Raw genomic sequence first — 26731 nt, forward strand, 5'->3', positions numbered from 1 at the left:
CCAAAGTGTTGCTCTCGCAATACTTTAGCCGTTGAAGCCGGACAAAGGTTGTCGCAACACTTCCCGTTGCCCGGGCAACGTAGGTCTAGTTTTTATTGTGAATTTCCTTTCTTGAAGGGTTTTGATCATTTAGGAGATTTTTGCCATTTCGTTTGTTGGTGAGACTTGAAAATTAGCAAGATATAGAAGGGAGGATAGTGAGTCAGAACATATTAGGAAAGAATCTGGAGTTTCAGTATTTCTGTTATGGCTATTTCAATTGCTTTAATTTCAGCTTGGAAAATTGAGGACTCATCTGAAAGTCTTTCTTTTATTGAAAAATTTCTATTTTCAAACCAGACACCCTGTCCTATTTTGTTGCCTTGTTTAGAACCACATGTGTAGATTTTCGGAAAAATTTATCTCATTGATATATTGCAATGTAAAGTTTTTTTTTAGGTATAGTGGTTGTTCATCTGTTTTCTTTTGGATGTGTAGTGAGGTGTCAATACAAGTGAGTCCATTCAAAGGTTTATAGTGTTCAATTTTACAGAGTAGGGGATTAAACTGTGTAACTTTTCGATATGAAAATAATTACAGGTAAATTATTTGTTTGCACATCTGGAAAAAAGTTTATTTGTTCTATGATATTTGTTTTGATTAGGTAATTACTAGTAGTGGTTCTTTTCTTTATAATGTAACTAGCTGTTGGGGTGGCGCTTCGAGCCACCCCAACACCTATTTGGTGGGGGCACTTTGCCCCCCCCCCCTCCCCGCGCGCGTAAGTCTATGCGCCATAATAGTTACGCGCCATTGCAGTTGTGTCCCCACCTGCGATATATATATATATATATATATATATATATATATATATATATATATATATATATATATATATATATATATAATTCAACTACGTAAAATTTGCGAATATACAACCTTCTTCGCTGTCCCATTGTTTGTGCATATAAATAGATTGTCAGGTTTACCGACTCTTGAACATGCAACATATAATTGTCCATGGGAAAAACAATCTGTATTCAGATCTATACCTCATTATTCTAATGATTGCCCTTGAGCTTTGTTGATAGTGATTGCTAATCGAACGTTCCCTGTGTCCCCATCGTCATTTATATATCCCCCCTGTGCCCCCCGGCGTCCCCATTGTAGTTGTGTCCCGGTCATCATTTATATTCCCTGTGTCCCGGTGTCCCAGTCTGTAATTTCTCTTTGAGTGTCCCGGTCGTCATTTATATTCCCTGTGTCCCGGTCGTCATTTGTATCCCGGTCTGTAATTTCTCTTTGAGTGTCCCGGACGTCATTTATAGTCCCTGTGTCCCGGTCGTCATTTGTGTCTCGGTGTCCCGGTCTGTAATTTCTCTTTGAGTGTCCCGGACGTCTTTTATAGTCCCTGTGTCCCGGGCGTCATTTGTGTCCCGGTTGTCCATGGGAAAAACAAGATAGAAAAATTATATTTGCTCAAAATGTCTTTAAAATTTTATAAGGAACCTTAGACATGCCGACAATTTGGAAAGTTAACGAAAGGGTAAGATAAAGAGGAATTACAATCTTTAACTAATTTTTCAGAAAAAGCACTGTCTATTCAATGTACCTAAAGCATAAGAAATACATCCTCTGTGTCGGCAAATTTTCAATCAAAGTGGGTAGCACCACAGGGAACCCCCACAGCTGTCACATTGCTTCTTTATTACTTCCTTTGCAAAGATTTTTTACATTTTCCAACCAGGTATGCTCCAATATTTTCAGGGACTGCAATCTTCTAGACTTTAAAAAGAATTCTGTTCCATTTGATCGGAAAAAACATATTATCGTTTTCTAAGGATGCCAGTTTCATTAAAAATCAACATCTCTATCTCCGGTGCAAAACAAGAAAAGTTAAATTATTTTCCTAAGATTTCTGTAGGTCAACTTTTCATTTTCTGTCATTTTTTTTTCAGATGGCAACATCCAAGCTCAACAAGTTATGGCAATAGCGACAAATCAATTATAAATAGTTTAGCCAAAGAACTAAATAAGTTTATGACGGACAACAAACTGCGATTCTTTAAGGTATTCTTTTAAAAGTGATTTATTCGAATAAATCAATACTAAAAGTAAAAAAAATGTAAAAGTAAAACAGACAAACACAAAATTGCTTACAACCCATTTCGAAGTACTAAAATAATTCTGCAAAAATTTTTTTTTTTTTTTGCATAGATAGTTTGTCTGATTGTCAGTATATACTCATGACACTGACACAGATAAGCACACTCTCAGATAAACACACGAAGAGACAGGAATGTGTTTAAAAAGAAAGAAAAGGAGAAAAGAAGAAAATCAAATGACATACTTCTACCTGATTTACTTGTTTTGGTTGATTTTGGCCGCAAAAGTAGCCGTTTTAACAATGATCCCTGTCGGAAATCTGCCTTTTTCCTGGAAGATTTCGGCACTGTGCAGAATCCGAGATTACTTTTTATTGCGGTTGGCGCTTGTTGAAGTGTAGGCGCTAGAAAAAAAGAAGCATTATACAAAAAAAATCTCTGAGCAAAATAAAACAAAAATAAATAAAAAATAAGAGAAGATATGAGACAGTATTTTGACTCTTTTGACTCAAACAGACGAAATACAGAAAAATATCGAGATACACATATTTAAATCAAGATCCATTTAATTATATCAACACATATCAAGAGAGGGGCTGTAACTTTCCCAAATAAGGTTTCAGACCATGATGATATCAATGGTTTAATGTTTCATTTTCATGCGACACCAATTTCGAGGAGTTTCAGGCTCTTTTTTGAAAGTCTTATACATCTGTTTTCTAAACAAATCTTACTATTAAGATTAATGGAAATAATAGTTACCATTCGTGAATAAGTAACAAAAAAAACAATTTTTTTTACTGAGCATGATAAATGGGTATTGACTCATGATATTTACATGATGATGGGTATTTACCTGATATTGCAGAAAGGCAACGTTCCAGAAGGAGACATGCAAGAAAAAAAAGAGGCATGTTTAGATTTCTAATTTTATGCTCTTTTTATGGCCAAAGTTGCATTGGTGAAAATTTACCACAGTACTGATGTTTCCATATGTATCGTTAGGACACATAGGCAATCGAACTAAAAAAAAACACTAATAAAATAGAATTTTTAATTTAAAAATGCAGAATATTAACATTAATAAGATCAACATGTTTCTTTCTATTATTATTTACATCTTAATTCATTTAAAATTGTATTTTTAATCCCAATATTATACACAACATCCAGAACTACCACTCATGATCAACTGGATATCTGGATAACTGGACGATTCTGTCAATCACGTATCAAGGACATTTGTTCATTCTATCCACCAAGCTTCATCCCGATTCCTCCACTCCAAGTGTTTTTCCAAAATTTCCCCCTCCAATTCCCCCCAATGTCAAAAGATCTGGTCGGGATTTGAAATAAGAGCTCTGAGATATGAATTCCTTCTAAAAATCAAATTTCATTAGGATCCGATTATCTATTTGTAAGATAAAAATACCCCAATTTTCATGTTTTCCAAGAATTCCGGTTTCCTCCTCTAACTCCCCCGAATGTCACAGGATCTGGTCGGAATTTGAAATTAGATTTTTAAAGCACAAGATCCTTCTAAATATCAAATTTCATTAAGATCTGGTTACCCTTTCGTAAGTTACAAATACCTCAATTTTCAAAATTACCCCCCCCCCTCCCAATTCCACCAAAGAGAGCAGATCCGGTCCAGTTATGTCAGTCATTTATCTTAGACAGGTTTCTATTCTTCACATCCAGTTTCATCCTGATCTCACCACTTTAAGTATTTTCTAAGATTTCCGGTCCCCCCAACTGCCCCCCCCCATTACACTTGATCCGGTTGAGATTTAAAATAAGATATCTGAGTTACGAGGTCCTTCTAAATATGAAGTTTCATGAAGATCCGATCACTCTTTCGTAAGTTAAATATACGTCATTTTTTCTTATTTTTCAGAATTACCCCCCCCCCCCCTCCGATTGATCGGATCTGTTCCAATTATTTAAATCACTTATGCAAGACTTCTGCTTATTTTTCCAACCAAGTTTCATTCCAATCCCTCCAATCTAAGCGTTTTCCATCATTTTAGGTTTCCCCACCCCAAACTTCCTCCAATGTCACCAGATTCGGTCAGGATTTAAATTAAGAGCTTTGAGACACAATATCCTTCTAAATATCAAATTTCATGGAGATCCAATCACCCGTTCGTAAGTTAAAAATACCTCATTTTTTCTAATTTTTCAGAATTAACCCCCCCCCCCAACTACCCCAAAGAGAGCGGATCCGTTCTGGTTATGTCAATCATGTATCTAGGACTTGTGTTTATTTTTCCCACCATGTTTTATCCCGATCCCTCCACTCTAAGTGTTTTCCAAGTTTTAGATTTCCCCGCTCCCAACTCCCCATCCCCGTCACCAGATCCGGTCGGGATTTAAAATAAGAGCTCTAAGACACGATATCCTTCCAAACATCAAATTTCATTGAGATCCGATCACCGTTCGTAAGTTGAAAATACCTCATTTTTCTAATTTTTAAGAATTATTCCCCCCCCCCAACTACCCCAAAGAGAGCGAATCAGTTCCAATTATGTCAATCATGTATCTGGGACTTGCGCTTATTTTTCCCATCAAGTTTCATCCTGATCCCTCCACTCTTAGTGTTTTCCAAGATTTTAGGTTTACCCCCCCTCCAACTCCCGACAATGTCATCAGATCCGGTTGAGATTTAAAATAAGAGCTCTGAGACACAATATCATTCCAAACATCAAATTTCATTAAGATCCAATCACCCGCTCATAAGTTAAAAATACTTCTTTTTTTTCTATTTTTTGCGAATTAACTACCCTAATGCCAATTTCCATCAAAACGAACCTGAGCTGAATTGGAGTTTAGCAACAAAATATTTTCAAACAGTTCGTGGTAACGAAATTGTCGTAAGGAGCGACCCGGCTCAATAGTAACCAAAACTCTAAAAAATTGAATTTTGATATCAATAGCTACATCAAAATTGCGGAGGGGTTGTCCCCTCCGCAATCCCTCGCTCTTTACGCTAAAGTTTGACTCTTTGCCACAATTCTACTTTTTAAAACAATTAAAAGCTTTGGCGTAAAGAGCGAGGGATTGCGGAGGGGACAACCCATTTCATAAACGGAGTAATTTCTGTTCGTTTTAAGTTTTAATGTCGCTCCTTACTTTCAGCTAAAAAAATTTGTTTTTTTTATTTAATCTTAAATAAGTTCGGAGACCAAGCAGGCAAAGCAAGACAATGCAAGGCAACAGGACAACAAAAGAAAGACAATTAGAATTCAAAGCACTGACCTTTCTTTATTATAGCTTTCTTAGGCAAAATTGGTTGAATGGAAACTTTTTTTTGCAAAATTATTATTTTCTTTTTTGCTTTGGATAGCTTCGTTTTTTTTTCCGTGTCCTTATTCTCCCGTATTGTCAAATAGAGACGGGTCAGAAACTTTTATATCTGTACGATTTTTTTACATATTATTTTTCCTTATTTGAGTTCCAGCAATTTCAATTTAAGAAACTTTCAGCTATAAAAATTAGTTTTTTTTTATTTAATCTTAAATAAGTTCGGAGACCAAGCAGGCAAAGCAAGACAATGCAAGGCAACAGGACAACAAAAGAAAGACAATTAGAATTCAAAGCACTGACCTTTCTTTATTATAGCTTTCTTAGGCAAAATTGGTTGAACGGAAACAATTTTCAAATCCGCTTAGTTGCTAAGAAAAAAAAATAAAATAAAAAATCAGAAGCACGAAGTCTTTTCCTGAAAAAGCCTCATTGAAATCATGGCTCAAATAAGATTTTTTTTTGCAAAATTATTATTTTCTTTTTTGCTGTGGATAGCTTCGTTTTTTTTCCGTGTCCCTATTCTCCCATATTGTCAAATAGAGACGGGTCAGAAACTTACATATCTGTACGATATTTTTACATATTATTTCTCCTTATTTGAGTTCCAGCAATTTCAATTTAAGAAACTCATTTATCGACAGCATGAGAAAATATAAGAAAACGTGGTAGTTTGCAGCCAGTTGAAAAGCAGAATAAATTTCAAAAGCAAAGGCAATTTTCACATTCAGCCGTGTCTTCAATAAAGTTTTTCAGGCAAAGCTGGTGTACTTTTTTAATTTTTCAGGGCAACTACAATGAAAAGGCCTTAACTAATTATGGTGTTTGAAATGGAAAAAGGAAAAATTATGAACTTGTATAAAGCTAATAGATTGGTATTATGTGATATTTTTTAGGTAATTGGGGGACCACTGTTAGTTGATGGGTTGAAAATTGGATTGAATCAAATTTTGAATGAGGGTATATTTGTTTTACGTCTACTGGACTGCCCTTCTAAAGAGCCTTTTGTCAGGCACGTGACAAGATCAGAAGAGTATTATATTGTAAAGTATACTGTAAATACTTAGTTCAGTAAAAAAAAAAGCAAGCAAGCAAGTTCTATGGACCTATCAAGATAGAGCGGTAGTAGGCCTTAAAAATTTTGTCAAAGATTGAGCAAAGCACTAGGTATCAGTCAAGGGCCAACTACAATTAGTGTTACAAGGATTGTAGACAGGCAGATACACAGAAGAAATTTCTCAGCCGAAAGCACAGAACAATTTTAAAGAATTAACTTATTTATCTTGTGGATTGAAAGTATAAAACTTTATAGTTTTAAATTTGGCAAAAATTTCTCTAACGGAACAAGGCACACCATGTCAATGCAACTGATTTTCTAAATATTTCTGGCAAAGCAATCTCTCCGAACATCCATATCTTACTTAATATTTTAATCACTATACCTGTATCGACCAGCACAACAGAGCGCTCCTTTTAAACTTCGGAGAATCAAGACACACCTAAGAAACGTGACGTCTGAAAGTAGGCTAAATGGCTTTGCCAATCTCAATGTCCACAGGGAAATTCTAGTTGACACAGACAGTGTATATATCCATACTGACGAAGACTCAATTTTGTTTTGTAAGACAGCTAATATAGGAAGATTGTGTCAGAATGAAACGTAAAATCGTATTTAATCTGCTGGGTTTTATCAATCATTCTTATAGTCCCTACTCGAAACTTGCATCCAAAGAGCTAAAATAAACTTTAAGTAATGCCTTAAATTACCGGTTTTTCTGAGGATTTTTGAAGTTTTTTGTTGATTAGCCCGCACTAGACATCACCACCCTTACTTACGGCAACTTACGTTCATTCTAAGCTTGCTTTCATTCACTCTTTTCATTTTTCTTTATTTTAAGTTTCCTTCTCTTATGGATTTCTGCTTGATTTATCAAAATTATTTTGCTCAAACTAAGAGTTTATGCAAAATCTTTTGGATTTTACTTTTTGGTTCTCGTTTGGTTTGAACTTTTTGCTTTTTATGCAAAACTTCCTGTTTTCAATAATATAATTCAAAAGAGGCCATTAACCATTTTTATTTAAAGGGCAGGTAATAATCTTGTCAACAGAAAAAAAAAATCAGCTTATGTAATTTAAAATGCATTATGGTGCAAACATTAAATATTAGTGGAGAACACTTTCTTTTTGATTTTTTCAACTTTTATCATGACCACATTTATGGACAAGCAGGGCTTTACCGTATGCAAGGTGCAATACATTAAAACAGATTGGACTAATTGACAGTGTTTTCAGATCGACGCTGTTTTGAGGTAAAGAATTCTCTATACTTTTTTACTGATACTGACTAATGTCCTTAGAAATGGAGACACAACCTAGGTTTCCCGGTACCCACAGGTATATCTTGTGGAGACATAAAAGTTATCTATTGCCAAGAGGGTCAGTTTCCAAAAATCAAAGACAGAGAGAACACACACAAAAATCAGTTAGTCAGTCAAAGATCGTGCAACACCCTGGTTTCATCTTTGGAGGTAAAGCTATAAAGAATATTGATTAATCCCATCTCCTCAAAAATATATTTTCACCATCCATTCACACGGTAGATATTCTCGAATGGGTTTGTTCCTTCTGGGTAAGAAAGCATGGTGAAATTATACCTTCTATGGACACAATGCCATCCATCTCAATTATACTTCTCTGCAAATTCTACACAAAGCTTGTTCCCGAAAATGAATGCCCGTGTTCTGCAGAGCTCATAGAAATCTGTTTATACTCCTCCAAAGGATTAATAATACGGCTTCTAGAGATATAACAGGGTGTCAATTGATATTCTTCTGAGTACCCACCATTCTTACTAGCTATATACTAGTATCGCCGTTACGGTAGGTAAAGAAACACCTCACAAGGGATAGTCAATTCCTATGTTTAGACAGCCTGATTGCATTAGTCATTACTAAAAAAATACTACTGTTGCCAACAATCTATGAAAAAAGGTTGAGCCTTATATCTCGAATCGGCAAAAAAATTGTTATAAAGGGTATTTTCAATTTCAACAGCAGAAAGAACTTGTTTCCCTAAGAGTAAGCTTATGAAAAATGATGTTGCACTTATGCTACAAATAATTAACGCTTAATGCTATAACCTCTTTTGTTCTAGAGTTACTTTCGATTTACAATTAACTCAAAATCTATTATAATCAAATTTTCACGAGTTTTAGAGACCAAAAGCGTTAAGTACAGGTCTCCCCCACAGTCAAAAGTATAACGTCTTTTCAACAATCAACGGTTTAAAAGGCGTTTTATATATTTTTTTTGCTAATCTTCAACATTTTGTAAAATGTCATAAAATATATGCCATATTTCCACGACCTTACTGCATAGTTCTTTTGAAGGACGATAAAAATTCTTCTTTAATAATTTTATTAGGTTCTTAAAAGTTTCCTCTAGGCTTCTCATACAAGCCTAGATACTCATGAAAACGCCCAAAGGTTTTTTGGGGTTAGGATGCTCATCCATAGACCAGAAGCTATCGTCAACGCAAAAGTACTGTATACACTGTTATTTGATTTAAAAATTCAATGCATGAAAACGATGCATTTTCGCGAAAGAAAAGACACAATTTTAGAGATCAGAGCGGGCATAAGTCGAATCCTCTAAGTTAACAATCTTAAACCAAACAGACTAAATTGAATGAAGAAATCCAGCACAAAAAGAAACGGAAAAGGCCATTAATATGAGTTGTGCAACCCTCATTTAACTCCCCAAAACAATTAGTAGCATTGCCTCTTCAATGAATACGCAATATATTTTCAATTGGAATTATTCTTTACCCGATGGTCAATATATTTGAAAGAATGAATTATTTTAGTCATTTTATGATTATTATTACTTCGCCATTAGTAAGCATATAGATACAGTAAACCCTGGCATTGGGGTTTTTGGACAAGCAAGATCCTCTTTCCTACTTTTATCAGGTTCACTCTATATATAAAAAAGTCCTAGCTACATTTTTTAAGTTTAGCATTAATCCGCAAATATAAAATGGCGGGCCCAAAATAGGTCTGTCGAAACTGTTTTTGAAACATAACCACAATATCACTTTTCCTTCATGGCATCCCCTTCTTAAAAGGGGATGCTTAAAGTTGAAAGTATACAATAGTTGTTCATGTATAGTAAGTGCTCTTCATAAATTGTTTTGATAAACATAGTTATGTATTTATTTTAATTTTCTCTATCTTGTACTCCGTCCCTATGAACTATCCCTAGCTCTAAGAACAACAAGCAGTTTGCAAGAATACAAAGAAACAATAATTTATTGATTAAATTCATATTAAAATATAAAATAAAAAAATGTTGTTGTATGTTGAGTCAGGAAGAGGTTCTTTGGCAGGAGCAAAGGCCACATAGTTGCACAGCTTCAGTGAGCAGTAAATTCGTTAGGTGAAGGATGAGCAAAAAATTGAAGCAAAATTGATTAAAAAATTTTTGAGGGTTCTATTTTTTTAGTAAAATATAAAAAGGGGAGCAAAAAAAATATACGCGAATTTTACTGAGATTCTATTTAATTTGAGGTTTAGAACCCTTGTTTTTTTTTATTTAAACTTTAAAATTATAAGAAACCAGTTCTGCTGCACTGTCTTTTTATGTAAAAATAAGCGTCTATACACAAAAAGACGAATGCAACAGAGAACAGGCTTATACAGGGAGTTCCGAAATTTACTGCCCAGCTACTTCATCTAGAAACTTCATCTTCATCTTCAACTTCATCTTCATCTAGAAAAGAAAAGTCAATCATTTGCAGACAATAGACAATATGTTTTTCCGAACTAAAAAATTTATAAAAGGATAAATTTCGAAGACTGGCTAAATACATTACAAGAGCGAAAACCTCAAGATGGTTGCGATGTCTGATCAGACCTTTTTTCTTCACATGTAATTATGCTGGCTATTAACAAATCCTTTTAAACTTTCCTGGAACATTTTGTGATATAAGAAAAGCACAGATACAAATGTGTTCCTTAAAACTGAATTAGTCAATACAAGATAAAATGCTAAATGTGAAAATGAGCACTACCTAAGGAGGGGCGGGGGTAGCATGGATTAGTTTTAGGCGGAAAAGAAATTTTCCGGACAAAAACTTTCATGGGTAGATAAGGTGTGATTTAAAAAAATTACATTTTCTAAGAGCCCCACGGAGATAAAACCATCAAAAAGGGATGAAGAACTAATATATTATACAATATATATATATATATATATATATATATATATATATATATATATATATATATATACATATATATATATATATATATATATATATCATGAAAAGAGAAATCACCAATGCAACAGCACAAACACACACACACAAAAAAAAAAAAGAAAAAAAGAAAAAAGAAAAAAAAGAGAGACAGAAAGAGAAAAGGAAGACTGTTTTCCTAAATTAGTGATTAATATAGACCAGCACTTGAATGAGGCCTTAATCCTACTCATCCATACAATCACATAGGTCAAACAGCATAGCCATACACAATCAACCATAAAGAATAATCCGTGGACAGGCAGTCATGTCGTCAATAAGTATAAGTCGTCATTTACCAAACAATAGAAAAAAAAATATAAAAAAGACAAATAATTCAGAGGCAACAACCCAACACAAGGGCTCATCAGGAGAATACACTTGCCTATATAGGGTTTCGCCACTTTAAATTCTCTACCAAGCACAGTGTTGTGGCTACCACAGAAGATCCATGGCATCCCCGTGTCAGGTATCACCCCCAAAATACATGCCTATGAAAAAAAAAAAAAAAACAGCAAATGTAAAACAACCAAGTAACACCAAAACAAGCTTATCCTGTTAATATATCCCTCTTTTTAGCAAGAATAGGTAAACTAAATATAATAAATTTTTACCAAATCACAAATATTAACACATTGCAAAAAACCTGAATGAACTAAACAATTATAGAATTGATCTTTACCATGTGGCTAATTTTAAAAAAAAAATCCGCTCAATTAGAAACACAATTCAAAAAAAAAAAAAAATCAAAAAAATGCAATTCAAAAAAAAATAAATAAATATATATATATATATATACATATATATATATATATATATACAGATATATGTACATATATATATATTTATATATACAATGGGAGGACTTAATGTTTTTATTACATACATGAGGGGATTCCCCCCCCCGTCAGTACCACGCTCTTTACACTAAAGCTTAAATTTTGTCCCAATTCATTAAGAATGACCCCAGAATCACAAAAGCCGCAGAATAAATAGTTGAAATTGCTTAAAATACTTTAGCGGAAAGAGTGAGGTATTAGGAGGAGGTGAGCCCCTCATATGTGTAGTAATTTCTGTTTTAAGTTTTAAAGCGGCTCCTTACTTCCAGTTGAAAAAACTTTTCATATTTATTTTTTCATTGTTTTTTTTTTAAATAATGTTAGAAAATCCTGCTCTCCCTTCATGAAAATTTTCCCCCGTGAAAAATTCCTCGATGAAAAGTTCGATCGAAACAAAAAATGGTTAAAAAATCGGTGGATTGAGAAAAAAAAATGACATTAGCCTTGGAACATACAGAACTTCACTAACATCTATTAGAGTTCATATTCAATTTGACACATACCTTGAACTGTTTTACCAAGATAGTCTCCTTTCCTTTCATTGAGAATCACACTCTGATATATTTTTCCAGTGGTGATATTGTTTTTTCTGTGAAGAGTCACGTCCAAAAATCGTTCATGATTGCCAAGATCTAAGTCAACTTCACCACCATCGTCAAGCACAAAAACTTCACCTAGGATGAGTATGAATGAATGATAGCATTCATTTATCCAACTTGGAACAGGTTTAAATTAGCTGTTCTCAGTATACATAATCAGATAAATGAAAATATTTTCTCTTTAAATTTGTCCTTAAATCAAACATTAAGATTTTTGTTCTTTAATCATTAAATAGCCAAAAAAAGCGTTGGGGCAAGAATACACTTAGTCTTGGATTGTTTTTTTTGTAGGAAAGGAGTGAGTCTTTTTTCCAAAAATGGGAGCCTATGAACATAAGTATGTGCAGAGTGATCCTCAAGGAGACGATCAAAGAATTTACAAGTCAAATATATATGAGAAAAGTGTTTTCCGATTTTTTCTTCATTGGGGAGAGAGGAGCCTTCAGATGAGTATGAAAGGGCTTACCATATGGGGAGGTCGTCCCCCTTCCTTTATTTTCGGACATGTAGGTGCACACAGAAGTAAGCCGTTACAGTAGGGCATTAGAACGTTTACCCTTGAGACATGTCAAAATTATTAAAAATATGTTCTTTAATTATGCTACTTTCTGGGAGGATGGGGCATATAGAAGAATAAGAAAGTAAGAATTCATCCCCTTGCCTGTCTTTAACGGTCAAGGAGATGAAATTCTGGAACCCAATGAGCAAGAATATAACAGAAAATATCCGCCTTTATCAATTATTCCTTTTTATAGGCTAACCTATAGCTTCAGCTACTTTCCATCAAATACAGCACCATTTACCTTTTTTCTTATATGCTCTATAGCATTTATGCTTTACCTCTGTCTTCAAGTTTCTAGAGTAATTAGAGAAATTTCAGATTATAATCCCCCTAAGCTGAGCATTGAACAGGGTAGCAAAGCTGTAAAGAAAAACTTGTTCCTATCTAAACTTGTTCCCTTTTCTTTTATACTTCTTGATATACTTACTTTTTATTATGTTTTTTTATTAATCTAGGTATCTTAGTTTTCAGTTTTTGGGGTTCTTTTTCATTTTTTTTTTTACCCGGCTTATAATCTTAAAAACGATGTTCTATTTTCAAAAGATTTATGGTGTGATTTAAGCCTTGAGTTGGATTTAGTCATATTTCTGTTGGTTGTTGGGTTTGTTGACCAATGCTGTCTCTTTTTTTTCAAAAAGACCTTGCCACAATACCTCTTGAGAACAGAGACGATGTAGGTATATGCCTCCTGGGCCTCCTTGCCAGAAAAAAGTAGTCAAGTAACAGGAGAAACGTAACAGGGAACTAATTGAAGCTGTTAATTTAGATTCATAAACATTTGTTTAGCAAACTGTGCATGGATGATGGAATAGACGACAAGTGAGGAAGCAAGTCAATAAATCCACTTAAGGGTAACGCAAAGCCTTTTTTTTTTAACCAAGACAAAAATACAGCCATTTTATCGTTATTAAATATTTGAAATAATTGAAATACTGTCTAAAACAAAACCAAGACCAAAATATAGCCATTTTATAGATATTTTACAACTGATGTTACTTTGCTAAAACAACAAGAGCTAAGAGCTCATATGGCACTTGTGACGAGGCGAGAAGAGCTAAGAGCCAAGAGATCATATGGTATGAGCTCTAACAAAATTCTATGAATCAAGATTTTTAAAAAAGGAAAATAAGAGGCTTAATGCCGGTCAAGATTTAAAATAAGAGCTCTGAGTCAAAAAGTCCTTCTAAATATCAAAATTCATTAAGATCCGATCACCCACTCGTAAGTTATAAATACCTAATTTTTTCTAATTTTTCCTCTCCCTTTTGCCCCCCAGATGGTCGAATCTGGGAAAACGACTTTATCAAGTCAAATTGTGCAGCTCCCTGACACGCCAACCAATTTTCATCGCCCTATCACGTCCAGAAGCACCGAACTCGCCAAATCACTGAGCCCCTCCCCCCCACTCCCCCAAAGAGAGCGAATCCAGTACGATTCTGTCAATCACGTGTCAAGGACATTTGTTTATTCTATCCACCAAGCTTCATCCCGATTCCTACACTCCAAGTGTTTTTCCAAGATTTCCCCCTCCAAATCCCCACAATGTCAAAAGATCTGGTCGGGATTTGAAATAAGAGCTCTGAGACATGAATTCCTTCTAAAAATCAAATTTCATTACGATCCGATCATCTATTCGTAAGATATAAATACTCCAATTTTCATGTTTTCCAAGAATTCCGGTTCCCCCCTCCAACTCCCCCGAATGTCAAAGGATCTGGTCGGAATTTGAAATTAGAACTTTAAAGCACAAGATCCTTCTAAATATCAAATTTCATTAAGATCTGGTCACCCTTTCGTAAGTTACAAATACCTAAATTTTCAATATTACCCCCCCCCCCCCCAATTCCACCAGAGAGCAGATCCGGTCCAGTTATCCAGTTGAAGCACCAAGCACCCTGAGGTGATCAAGGCTACACATAATCCTCCTCCATCCATGTCTATTCAAATCCCTCTGCTTTACACCCTCCCAGGAATTTCCCATAAATCTTTTTTTTACAACATAATTCCACTGCAACCATGAATGACCTGCTTTCTGCTTAGCCCTAGACAAACACCTAAAACAAGAACAATATAGAATTTCTCAAGATAGTGGGAAACAAATTACAATGAATATTTTGGCCCCATGTCCAAGGGCTGTCTTCAAAATATAGGACTATAAGAAGAAAAAACTTATAACAGGTTTAGTGTTTTTCCCTAAACTAATAAAGTAAAATATATCATTATATTGGGGAGCAGCTACACTAACTACTCCCCATAAGCAAGATGTATATAACAATGAAGACCACACTGCCTTTCCATCATGAACATCTAAAACAAGAACAACAACAGGGAATTTCACATACTAATCCTGTTGAAGTTTTTTCTTCTGATACACTTTTGTATTGCTGAAGATGGCCCTTGGACATACAGCTGAAATATTCATTCTTGTTTGTTTCCTACTGTCTTGAGAAATTCCCTATTGATCTTCTAGTTTCAGATGTTTGTGTTGCTAAGGTGGTGGTGGTCTTTTACATTTGCTATTTACATCTTACTTATGCTATTTACATCTTACTTATGGTGAGCAGTTGACCAATGATCAATTTTACTTTATTAGTTTAGAAAAAAACCATTATCCTGTTGTAAGTTTTTTTCTTCTTATATATTTTTGTATTGCTGAGATGGACATTGGACATGGGGCTGAAATATTCATTCTAATTTGTTTCCTGCTGAAATATTCATTCTAATTTGCTCTTCTTGTTTTAGGTGTTTGTGATGAAAATGCAGTGTGGTCTTTGTTGCTATTTATTTAGGTCTAGATCAGGGAGTCCCAAAATTATTTGAACAATAGACTCCTTTCCAGAAAAAATTACTTGGTGCCACCTGGATTTTGTATTTATTTTAATAGCAATTAATAAGGGATACAAATATAATTGTATCTGTGAGAAGAGGAATTAATATGTAAAAGACTACTTTTTATAATTTTACAATATAAATCATCAAATGTTTTGGGAATAAACCTTTCTATCAAATATAAGTCAATTTCTAAATTTGTTAAGTTAGAATAAGTTAAAATAAATTAAGTGATGAAAAAATAACACCAAAACCATGTTAACAAATGATCAAAATTTATAAATCTTAACTTAAATTTTTATTTTATCTGTAAACATGTCATAAGGGTTCCCAATTAGCCTATTTTCTCTTTTCTTTTAAACTTTCACTACCCTCTAAAGATTATCATTGCACCCCAAATGCACCTGTGCCCATTACCAGGATTCTGGTTTCCTCCAACAACCCCACTGGGTAGCAGTATCCACTTTGAGAATGACTGATATAAATAAATTTTTGATGTATTCTTTAATTTATTTTTGACCCCCACCCATGAAAAAATCCTTTTGTACCCAACCCTCTCCCTCCCAAGTGCAGGTAACTATTTTACAAGCCAGAACTTTCTTATTAAAATAAATCACAAAACCTCCTTTTTTTCAAAGTGGGTGGTCAACTGGCCATAGCTTTAAATAGATCTGCTTAATTGAAATGCAACAAAATTGTTTTCAGCTTCATAACTTTGCTCAATTCCATTTTATAAGGTTTTTAAGATATGCAAACACATTTCCTAAATTTAAAAAAACAACTAAATTAAATTTAAAAACATTATCCTGTTGTAAGTTTTTTTCTTCTTATATATTTTTGTATTGCTGAGTATGGGCCTTGGACATGGGGCTGAAATATTCATTCTAATTTGTTTCCTGCAGAAATATTCATTCTAATTTGCTCTTCTTGTTTTAGGTGTTTGTGAAGAAAAGGCAGTGTGGTCTTGGTTGCTATTTATTTAGGTCTAGATCAGGGAGTCCCAAAATTATTTGAACAATAGACTCCTTTCCAGAAAAAATTACTTGGTGCCACCTGGATTTTGTATTTATTTTAATAGCAATTAATAAGGGATACAAATATAATTGTATCTGTGAGAGGAGGAATTAACATGTAAAAGACTACTTTTTATAATTTTACAATATAAATCATCAAATGTTTTGGGAATAAATCTTTCTATCAAATATAAGTCAATTTCTAAATTTGTTAAGTTAGAATAAGTTAAAATAAATTACGTGATGAAAAAATAACACCAAAACCATGTTAACAAATGATCAAAATTTATAAATCTTAACTTAAATTTTTATTTTATCTGTAAACATGTCATAAGGGTTCCCAATTAGCCTATTTTCTCTTTTCTTTTAAACTTTCACTACCCTCTAAAGATTATCATTGCACCCCAAATGCACCTGTGCCCATTACCAGGATTCTGGTTTCCTCCAACAACCCCACTGGGTAGCAGTATCCACTTTGAGAATGACTGATATAAATAAATTTTTGATGTATTCTTTAATTTATTTTTGACCCCCAGCCATGAAAAAATCCTTTTGTACCCAACCCCCTCCCTCCCAAGTACAGGTAACAATTTTACAAGCCAGAACTTTCTTTTTAAAATAAATTACAAAACCTCCTTTTTTTCAAAGTGGGTGGTCAACTGGCCATAGCTTTAAAAAGATCTGCTTAATTGAAATGCAACAAAATTGTTTTCAGCTTCATAACTTTGCTCAATTCCATTTTATAAGGTTTTTAAGATATGCAAACACATTTCCTAAATTTAAAAAAACAATCATTGATAGGGCTCAAAATTCAACTCAAATAAGAGGAATTGCATTTTCAGAACTAAAGGCAGAGAAAAAGCAACTAGGCTAGTAGCCTAGTTGCTACTATTAAGGTAAAATTATTAATTAAGTCAAATTAATTAAGTGAATTAAGGTAAAATGTTGTTTTGTCAAAACCTGTCATGTAGGCAAATTTCAGGGCCCTCTAGAGGGAGAAGGAGTGGAGGTGGGTACTTTAAAATACCTTCCCAGAACATACTTTAGCCTGTAGACCCATCCCTGAAAGTTTCATTTCCTAACCCAAACCCTTTCTGAGATAGCAAGAAGTCCATTAACTAGAATTTTCCCATATAGGCTAATTATACACACCAAAGGCCTGAAGCTTTTGTTAGCCTAGTTTTCCATTAGATGGAGTCTGACCTCTGTTAATATAGGCTAATCATACACACCAAAGGCCTTAAGCTTTTGTAAGAAGGTACAAAGAGCTTTATACTTACCAATTTTATTTATGCTGAAATTGCAGCCCAAGTGCAGACAAAATGTCGGAGAGTTTGATGATGGTGATAGAGGGAATAACCGACCAGCGTTGCAACGTCTTCTATCTATGAATATGTTCCCTGAGTATCGTAGAAGTCACACTTTAGCCCTGTCTTAATTGATGTATCGGCTTGCCTATAGTTGGTAGATTAAATAAGGCGTGGCTTCTTGACTTAAATATAAAGAATTGTCAGTTCATTCATATCATCAATTTGAATACTTGTCAATTCTATTTTCTTTGAAGCCATCCAATCCTCTTTGTAAATAACGAGTGAGATTTTTTATTCACAGTGAACTAAATTTCAGCACCCATTCTAAGAAATCTGTGGCTAGTTAAGTATAACCTTTCAAATCGATCTTCAAAAGCCATAAGCCTTCCGTGTGATGGACGTGTTGGTTTTAAGCTCAAAGATATAATTTTTATATCCTCCCTATATTAAAAAAAAAGCATACAACAGTTTTGAAAGACGTGCCACCAAACTTATATACAGGGGGTGGAAGCTTTTCCACCCTTGAAGACTAGTTAACCTAGTTCTCCAAACACTTGTATAAAGAAGAAATAGATGTGATGCCATGAAGCCAATAATAACCGATGAGCTATACGAGAAACGGACAATCAAGATAAACTAATAGTTTCCCCGATGCTGAAATTTGTTAGCAAAGCAGGATCAAAAATTATCTCGATTCCACAGAGTTCATTAGGAATTACTTCTCAGCTCTAAAATTCAACCTAGAAAAGAAGATCATTTTGGCAATCCTTCGTTTTTAGTACTGCTAAGATGTCCTCGCTTTTATGCTTATGATGTGTTTTATTTTGTTGTTCTAAAAATATAGTTTTAACTGAAAAAACGCCTTACAAGCCATAACCAGATAGATTAGTAACTACAGATACAATTTCAATCAACCACATAGAATGTCAACCACGACAAAAATGGAAAGGATGCCAACTTGAAACCTTAGAAAATTTGCCTGATTTCGAACAAGGTGGGAAACAACCCTAAAGCATCAAGTGATCCTTATAAGAATCACACTATCAGACCCAGGGTATCAGAGAACCCTCTTGTAAAGGTTTCAAACTCTTATATGCAAAAATGTGATTTATTTCCCGTAGAAAGATCACGGAAGAATGTTTACTAGTTAATGTTAAATATGTTTGCTATTCATACTACAACTGTTGCTACATTGCAAGCAGAGGGTATTAAGCTGAAGCTTTCTAGGCTGACAAATTAATGTCTCAAAATTGGCTCAGATTATTAAGTTAGACTTTTCAGGGTAAGTTTTGACAGATTTTGAACTCAAAAGAAGATGCTAAGTGTACACTTTTAAAATCGTTCGATGTTTCAAACAACTTTTTATATTTGAAAAGTGCAAGAGAAAACATTAAAAGAGAAAAAAGGAAGATGGTGTAGTAAAGCTGACTAATTAAGTAGGAATTTGATTTTAGTAAAAATATTAAGACAAAAAATACAAAATGCAACATTTCGAAATACCACTTTTTATTATGATATAAGCGTACATCCTTGTAAGTATAGGCTTGTAAAGGAAATTGAGAAATAACCGCTTTTTTGCTTATGTACGTATGTAATCTGAAATGACACGCTTGACCTATGATATAAAAGACACATTTTACGGGATCAAGCAATTTTTTTCATTTAAATTACCGGACTGACCTCTGTTGAGTTTAATTAGGAATACCTTGGACTTTTGTAAGCGTTTTGATGTTTTATGTTTTGTAACTGGAATATTGTATTTGTTTTACACTGTGGGACGTTTAGTCCCAGTGCCGTATATATAGCCATTTCCCTTATGCCGTTTGTGTTGAGTTAAATAAAGTAATTGTATTATACCAAACTTCTCTATGAAACATTATTTAAGCTTCTCGTTAATTCCCAGTAGGGAATCTTCAGATAATAGGTCAGGCTGTCCCTATGGAAACACTAGCCAAATTTTTGTCAACTTAGGATCTTACTCACAACCCCTCCAAGGGCACGGTTTACAACCGTTACAGTAACACAGAAAAATCTACCACAACTGGTGGCTTGCGGAAGAACTGGGTCGAAAAGACTAAATAAAGTTGTAGATAAAAACGTAAATGACTCTACCAGAAGGCAAATTGACTTCACAAACAACACTACTTGACATTGCAAAAAATATACCAGAATACGCGAGAATTTGTGATGTGGATAAATTCATCGAAAAATTGAGAATCTTTGACGATTTAACAGAAATAATTGACGATTAAGTGATAATGCGTAGCAGTTAGATTAAGGGGAAGTGTGCTAAAATATTTTGAATCAATTAAAGAAAAGAAGCAAAAGACATTGAAACTGTAATTGAATCCTTTAAAAATTAAATTTAAAAAAAGGAGTTTTTTAACGAAAAGTAAGGAGCGACGTTAAGACTTAAAACGAACAGAAATTACTTCGTATATGATAGGGCTGCTTCCTCATCAACACCCCGGTCTTTGCACTAAAGTTTGACACTTTCTCTTAACTCTACTTTTTAAAACAGTAAAAAGCTTTAGCGTAAAGAGCGGAGCGTTGATGAGGAAGCATCTCCTTTCATATACGAAGTAATTTCTGTTCGTTTTAAGTCTTAACGTCGCTCCTCACTTTCCGTTAAAAAACTCGTTTTTAAAAAAAAAATAATTTCTGAACGTTTTTGAATCAATGCATGTTTCGATTTTGGCTCTCCGCAGATGAATAATTAAAACGAAATTTGCATATTTTTTTTTTGCTAAATGGCTTTATCATAGTTTTGATCGAATGATTTTGAGAAAAAAGGAGCGGGGGAGGAGGCCTAGTTGCCCTCCGATTTTTGGTTACTCAAAAGGCAACGTGAACTTTTAATTTTTTTACGAATGTTTTTATTAGTAAAAGATATACGTAACTTACAAATTAGCTTACGTAGCGAACTTCTGTATTCTCATGTTTTTATTACGTATACAAAGGGGTTCACCCCCTCGTCAGAACCTTGCTCTTTACACTAAAGCTTAAATTTTGTTCCAATTTCTTAATAATGACCCCTGAATCACAAAAGCCGTAGAATAAATAGTTGAAATTACTAAAAATACTTTAGCTTTAAAAAGAGCGAGGTATTAGGAGAAGTTGAGCCAATCATATGCGTAATAATTTGTGTTCGTCTTAAATTTTAATGCTTCTCCTTACTTTCAGTTGAAAAAACTTTTTCATATTTATTTTTTCATTGTAAATTTTAAAATAATGCTAGATAATCTTGCGCTCCCTTCATGAAAATTTTCTTCCCCCATGACAAATTCCTCCAAGGAAAGTTCCCCCAACATATTCCCCTTTTCTCAACTCCTCCCCCCAACCTAAAAATCACCCTGAAAACGTCTGTACACTTTCGAATAACCATTACTATATGTAAGCACTAGTCAGTTTGTTACTTGTGGCCCCTCCCACGGGGACTGTGGGGGAGTAAGTTGTCCCCTAAGACATAGTTATAAGGTTTTTGACTACTTTGAATAAAATGGCAATCTCATAATCTTGATCTGGTGACTCTGGGAAAATAATTAGCTTGGGAGGGGCCTAGGTGCCCTCAAATTTTTTTTGGTCACTTAAAAAGGGCACTAAAACTTTTCATTTCTGTTAGAATGAGCCCTCTCGCAAGATTCTAGGACCACTGGGTCGATACGATCACCCCTGGGAAAAAAAAAAAAAAAAAACGAACAAACAAACAAATAAACACGCATGCGTGATCTGCCTTTTGGCAAAAAATACAAAATTCTACATTTTTGCAATAGGGCTCTCTGAAACGCTGAATCTGGTGGCGTAATTTTCGTTAAGATTCTATGACTTTTAGGGTTTTTTTTTCGCCTATTTTCTAAAATAAGGCAAATTTTCTCAGGCTCGTAACTTTTGATGGGTAAGACTAATCTTGATTAAACTTATATATTTAAAATCAGCATTAAAATACAATTCTTTTGATGTAGCTATTGATATCAAAATTTCATTTTTTAGAATTTTGCTTACTATTGAGCCGGGTCGCTCCTTACTACAGTTCGTTACCACGATATGTTTGAAAGGTTCATAGATAAGAGTGTTTCTGAGAGGCTAAGAGCGGAGGTAGTTACTTTTACAACTCAACTAGTATTCAGGAGTATGGAGACAAGATTTGTCGGCCTGTAAGCTTATAGTTAGGCAAAAGCAGAAGTGACGAAACAATACAAAAGTATAAGTACAAACTTTTACACAAGGGATACCAAAAAAACTGCTAAGACTAATATTATCACGTTAGCCTGAAAATCTCAAGCAGGCTATAAGTTTGGCAGAAACGGAAGTGAAAATTGATGAAGTTATGACAAAAATTTCATCAGATGTCAATAAATAACACAGTAAACATATATTACTTTAACCATGGAAGAGGGCAAAAACGTCTCAAATTTGGGGAGACAGATCGTGAACCTAGAAGCACGAAGGGGGCCAAGGGTCATCTTCTAAGGAAATAGCCGACCGATTCCACGACCTTGAGTCCTTAGCGGCATGGAACTATAGAAAATATGGGTGTCCACCACCAGGGACAGTATGATAATCAATAATGATAGGTAAAAGACATATAAAAGTAATTATACACTCAAGAGAGGTGAGAAGACTAACGGACAATATAGAAAAGATTTCATTGGCATTATTGTAGCAAACCAAATCACCATGCGGAAATTTTTGGCATAGAGCCAGAACTTAAGGAAGGGCCAGCACATAAAACGAGACACCAGTTCGGAAAACAAAGTGGTACAAATTTAAATAATGATCTACTATAATGGTTAATGATAATGATTTAATAATGATTAATGATAATAATGATTTACCGATTTTACGCTGTTTTAAAATTGAGTGTTTCCAAAAGATACCGTGTTTACTTGATACAGGTGCGTCAAAACGTTAATTAGAAAAAAGGTTCTTAAGAGGTTTCCTTCTATTGTACAAAATCTCTGTTTCTGTTAAGCTGTTATTAAGCTGTTAAGTTTCTGTTAAGCTACATTATCACAGATACTATATATGCTAGAGTGTATAGATATTCAAAGCTTACTTATCTAGATTGTCCCAACCGACTTTTTCCCAAGTAATCATTTATTGTCGTTTCAAAAGAATACCATTTGAAAAAAGAAATTGAAAATAGGTATTAAAAAAAGAAAGAAAGTGAAAAGTGTTGAAAGTCTAAGTTAAACAAGCCAAATTTCCAAATTATTCACTCACCGTAGAAAGACATTCAAATATTTCTTGTGAGTAGCTAGGGTGTCAAATCATGCAAATAGAAGGGGGGGGAGGTAAAATTTATTATCAAAAACCTAGGTGGGGCAAAATTTATTATATAAAATATAGGGAGGGGGTGGACAACTATGCTCTACCCTTTTCTCACAGAGCTGAAAATATTTTGGTTGATAAAACCACTTTATCAAACTACCAAACTTTGACAACAAAGCAAAATGAAATAATATTATAATGTGCCCCTAAAAAAATAATATTTTAAATCTATTAAGAGCAAAATTTCACTGTTATTTTATATTAAATTTTGTAATAAGTACAAAAGATAATATTTGTAATCCAGTTCAGTTCCTTTCTTTATTACAACAAATATTTACAATAGCACTATAGGCTCCATGGCCCATAGTAGGGGGGCTAAATAACACAAAATCTAAAACAAATAAACAAAAGAATTCACTTCATTAAGTTTATACAATAATAAAAAAAACTCAAGCAACAAGAGAAGACATCACTCCCGTATCGATCCCAACATTTAAAACCTATCGATCCTTTGACCCCATCCAGTGCATAGGGCAAAAACAACTACTATCCATCCCAAAAAATTGCTGCCCCATGATTCATTGTTGAAAAGCATTTCCCTTGTTGAAATAAGGAATAACCCTTATTTATTAAATAGGAAATAGAAATAAGGAATAGAAGAAACAGAAATAGGAAAAATAAGAAGTCGAAGAAGAAATGAGAACATTCAGTTCTGGAAAAGGAAAAATCCTATACCTCATTACATAATTTTATTTTCCTATACCATATTACATGAATAAAACCTCAAAATTGACGTTTAAGAGAATTTCTCTGTGACCAAAAGAGGAAATGGTAAGAGAAAATGAGAGCAATAAGCAACGCTATCTAGCTAAAAAAAAAAAAATTAACATCATTCAAGTTTCATCAAAATACTTATTTTTTAAAAGCAGTCTTTTCGTTTTGCCTTAACCTTGATCAAGGATGATGGAGGTATTTCTCCAAAAAATAGACCCATCTGTGCCGCGTCTGTTCTTTAACTAACATAGTCCTTCCCAAATTTACTTCTTCAACCGCCCCTTTTCATGAAAAAATATAACTCAGGGCCCCCCTACGGATTATTTATTTTCAAATTTTAATAGCAAATAAACAGAAAAGAGTAAAAAATAATAAATCTAACTTATTCGTAAATCATACTAAAGAAAGGAAAAAATTAGAAAACTGATGCTATTACTAAAAAATTTTTAATATAAAGTATAACAAAGTGACAAAATTATCTACAATGAGATTTGTTTTTCGACAAAATCTTTAAACTAGCTGTCGAGCTTAGAATAGAAAAGTAATGCAAAACAGTTCAAATATGCAAAATCGTCTCATTGAGGAAGATGAAACTTGTTTGCTGCTAATTTAGTTAGCCTTGGGGCAATAGTAGTCTTATGACACCTACCCTATTCTGAAAAATCATTTTTTTTTCTGTTTGAAAAACAGACAATTTTCTCACCTTAGCGTTTTCTCACCTCATCAGAAATTATTAGACCATTATAAACATGAAAAAAAATCTAAAATTTGTAATTTCATATGCTTAATAAGATTTATTATTTAAATCTGTATTGTTTAGGATAAAACTAATTTATTCATTTGGTTGCATATTATATTTTTGGGTTAGACAAGGTGTGAAAAATAGCAGCAGACAAAAGTGCTATAATAAAATTATGATGGAAATTGTAAGACGAATTTAGGTTGAGTAACAGGGGAGTCTGAAGTTATTATTATCTCACCATTATTTACTTTTAAAAAACCAAGACATTTCTTAAAATAAACTAATAGTTTTAAAGGGAAATGAAAAAAAGGCTTAAACAATGAATAAAACGCATCATAATTTTAATTTAAAAACTAGGCTTTTAACTTAATCTAAACTTTAATTTACGATTTTTTATGGGATAGCCAAACTATTTGCTTAAAATGAAGTGTATTTTATGGTAAAAATCAAATGAAAAAAACAAGTTTTTTCAACTGAAAATAAGGAGCAACATTAAAAATTTAAACGAACAGGAATTAATAGGTATATGAAGGGGATTGTCCCCTCCTCAACATCTTGCTCTTTAAGCTAAAGTTTTTTAGTTCTTTGAAAAAGCGTCTTGCTGCTCTAATTAAACGACCCCAGTATTTCAGGAGTTATTCTTAAAGAATTGCGAAAAATTTCAAACTTAAGGGTAAAGAGAGGTTTTGAGGTGGCAAGCTCCTTCACATAGAAAAGAATTTCGATTTGTTTAATTTTTAATGTTACTTCTTACTGTCAGTTGAAATAAACTTGTCTTTTTACTATATTTTTGATCATTTCTTAAAATATTTTCAGAAAATATGACCCCATCTCCACGGAGGAACCCCCTTACCATGGAAGTATCCTCTAGATAATTCAATCCCAGTAAAAATTTACCTCGGACAGTTACTTTTAACCGCTCCTCGCGTAAAATTGAGACAGAAAAGAGAAAGCAAGACATATAAAAAGAATTTTGTATAAGAATTCTGGCAAATTCTCTTGACAAGTTCACTCCCTGGAAACTTACCTTCTTATGGCATATTCCCCTGTGGAAAAGCCCCCATCAGAAAATTCGGCCCCTCTCCACCTGAAAATGTATGCATGTATCTTAATAACAAATACTATGCGTAAACATTAGGTAAATCTTATGACTTAAATACCTTCCCATGGGGCTGTACGGAGGAGAAGTTCATGTTATGCCCAAAGAATCAGTTATTAGGTCTTTCAACAACGATGAACAAAATGACTATCTCAAAATTTCTATATGACAATTTTGGGAAAAAAGTAGCGGGGAGATGGGCGATCCGCCCTTCAATTCTTTCACTCACTTGAAAAGGGTACTAGAACGGTTAACCTTCGCTCGAATGAGCCCTCTTCCAATATTTTATGACCACTGGATGAATACGATTACCCCTGGGGAAAACAAAAAAAAACAAAAAAAAACTAAACACGCATCCGTGATTTTCTTCTGCCAAAAATACAAAGTTCCACATTTTTGAAAACAGGAGCTTGAAACCTATGCATTAAGGGTGTCTGATACGCTGAATCAGACAGTGTGACTGTGTTGCGAGAGCAACACTTTGGTTCCGTCCCGGTTTTCTTTTTTTTCCTATGCCACCGATCTCAGCTTATTCCTGGAAACTGGTAAGAGTCTAACCTGTGCGGTTTTTATGGAAAGTGTGGACCTCAGGCCGGAATGATGAATATGACATTACATTTTGGGAAGCTCTGCAGAACTCTTGCCTGGGGCCAAAAGGGATGGTTTTTGCTTCTCCACGAGCCAGAGCTTATGGTGTGCGAAGTAAAGTGGAGTTATATGGTCTATGTCAGAGAGGAATATCTGAAGTTGTGCAGCCAAGCTTTCGCTTCATCAAAGCATGTTTCTGCTTTTAAGTGAAAAGCTCCGTTCTAGCAGGCAAGCAGGCAGGCACCACTTTCAAATTGAAGATTGACTAAAATCTATAAGTGGTAAATATATGCGGCAGTTACCCGGCCCCACAGCCAATATATCTTCTTTGAGTGATAAATAGAAAAATTTACAGAAACTAAATTGTGGCATTTTCCCACGGGTCCGAAAGTGCTGCCATCGATTGTTTCTACCCATCTCTGT

The 26731-nt window shown here is 34.0% G+C and overlaps 2 long non-coding RNA genes across 2 annotated transcripts in view; both read right to left on the reverse strand.

The window, feature by feature from the left end:
- Positions 1 to 26228, reverse strand: part of LOC136025939 (uncharacterized) — a 44990-nt gene extending 18762 nt beyond the window's left edge. The window contains exon 1 of the long non-coding RNA XR_010617178.1: positions 26138 to 26228. This is a non-coding gene — a long non-coding RNA (uncharacterized LOC136025939). The remainder of the gene's footprint in view (positions 1 to 26137) is intronic.
- LOC136025940 (uncharacterized) lies at positions 9714 to 17867 on the reverse strand. Its single transcript, XR_010617179.1, has 3 exons — positions 17805 to 17867; positions 12025 to 12195; positions 9714 to 10156 (listed from the first exon to the last, which is right to left on the reverse strand). It is a non-coding gene; the product is annotated as an uncharacterized LOC136025940 (long non-coding RNA).
- Positions 26229 to 26731: the final 503 nt, after the last annotated feature.

Source organism: Artemia franciscana, chromosome 4 (genome assembly GCF_032884065.1).
Source record: "Artemia franciscana chromosome 4, ASM3288406v1, whole genome shotgun sequence".
NCBI lineage: Eukaryota > Metazoa > Arthropoda > Branchiopoda > Anostraca > Artemiidae > Artemia > Artemia franciscana.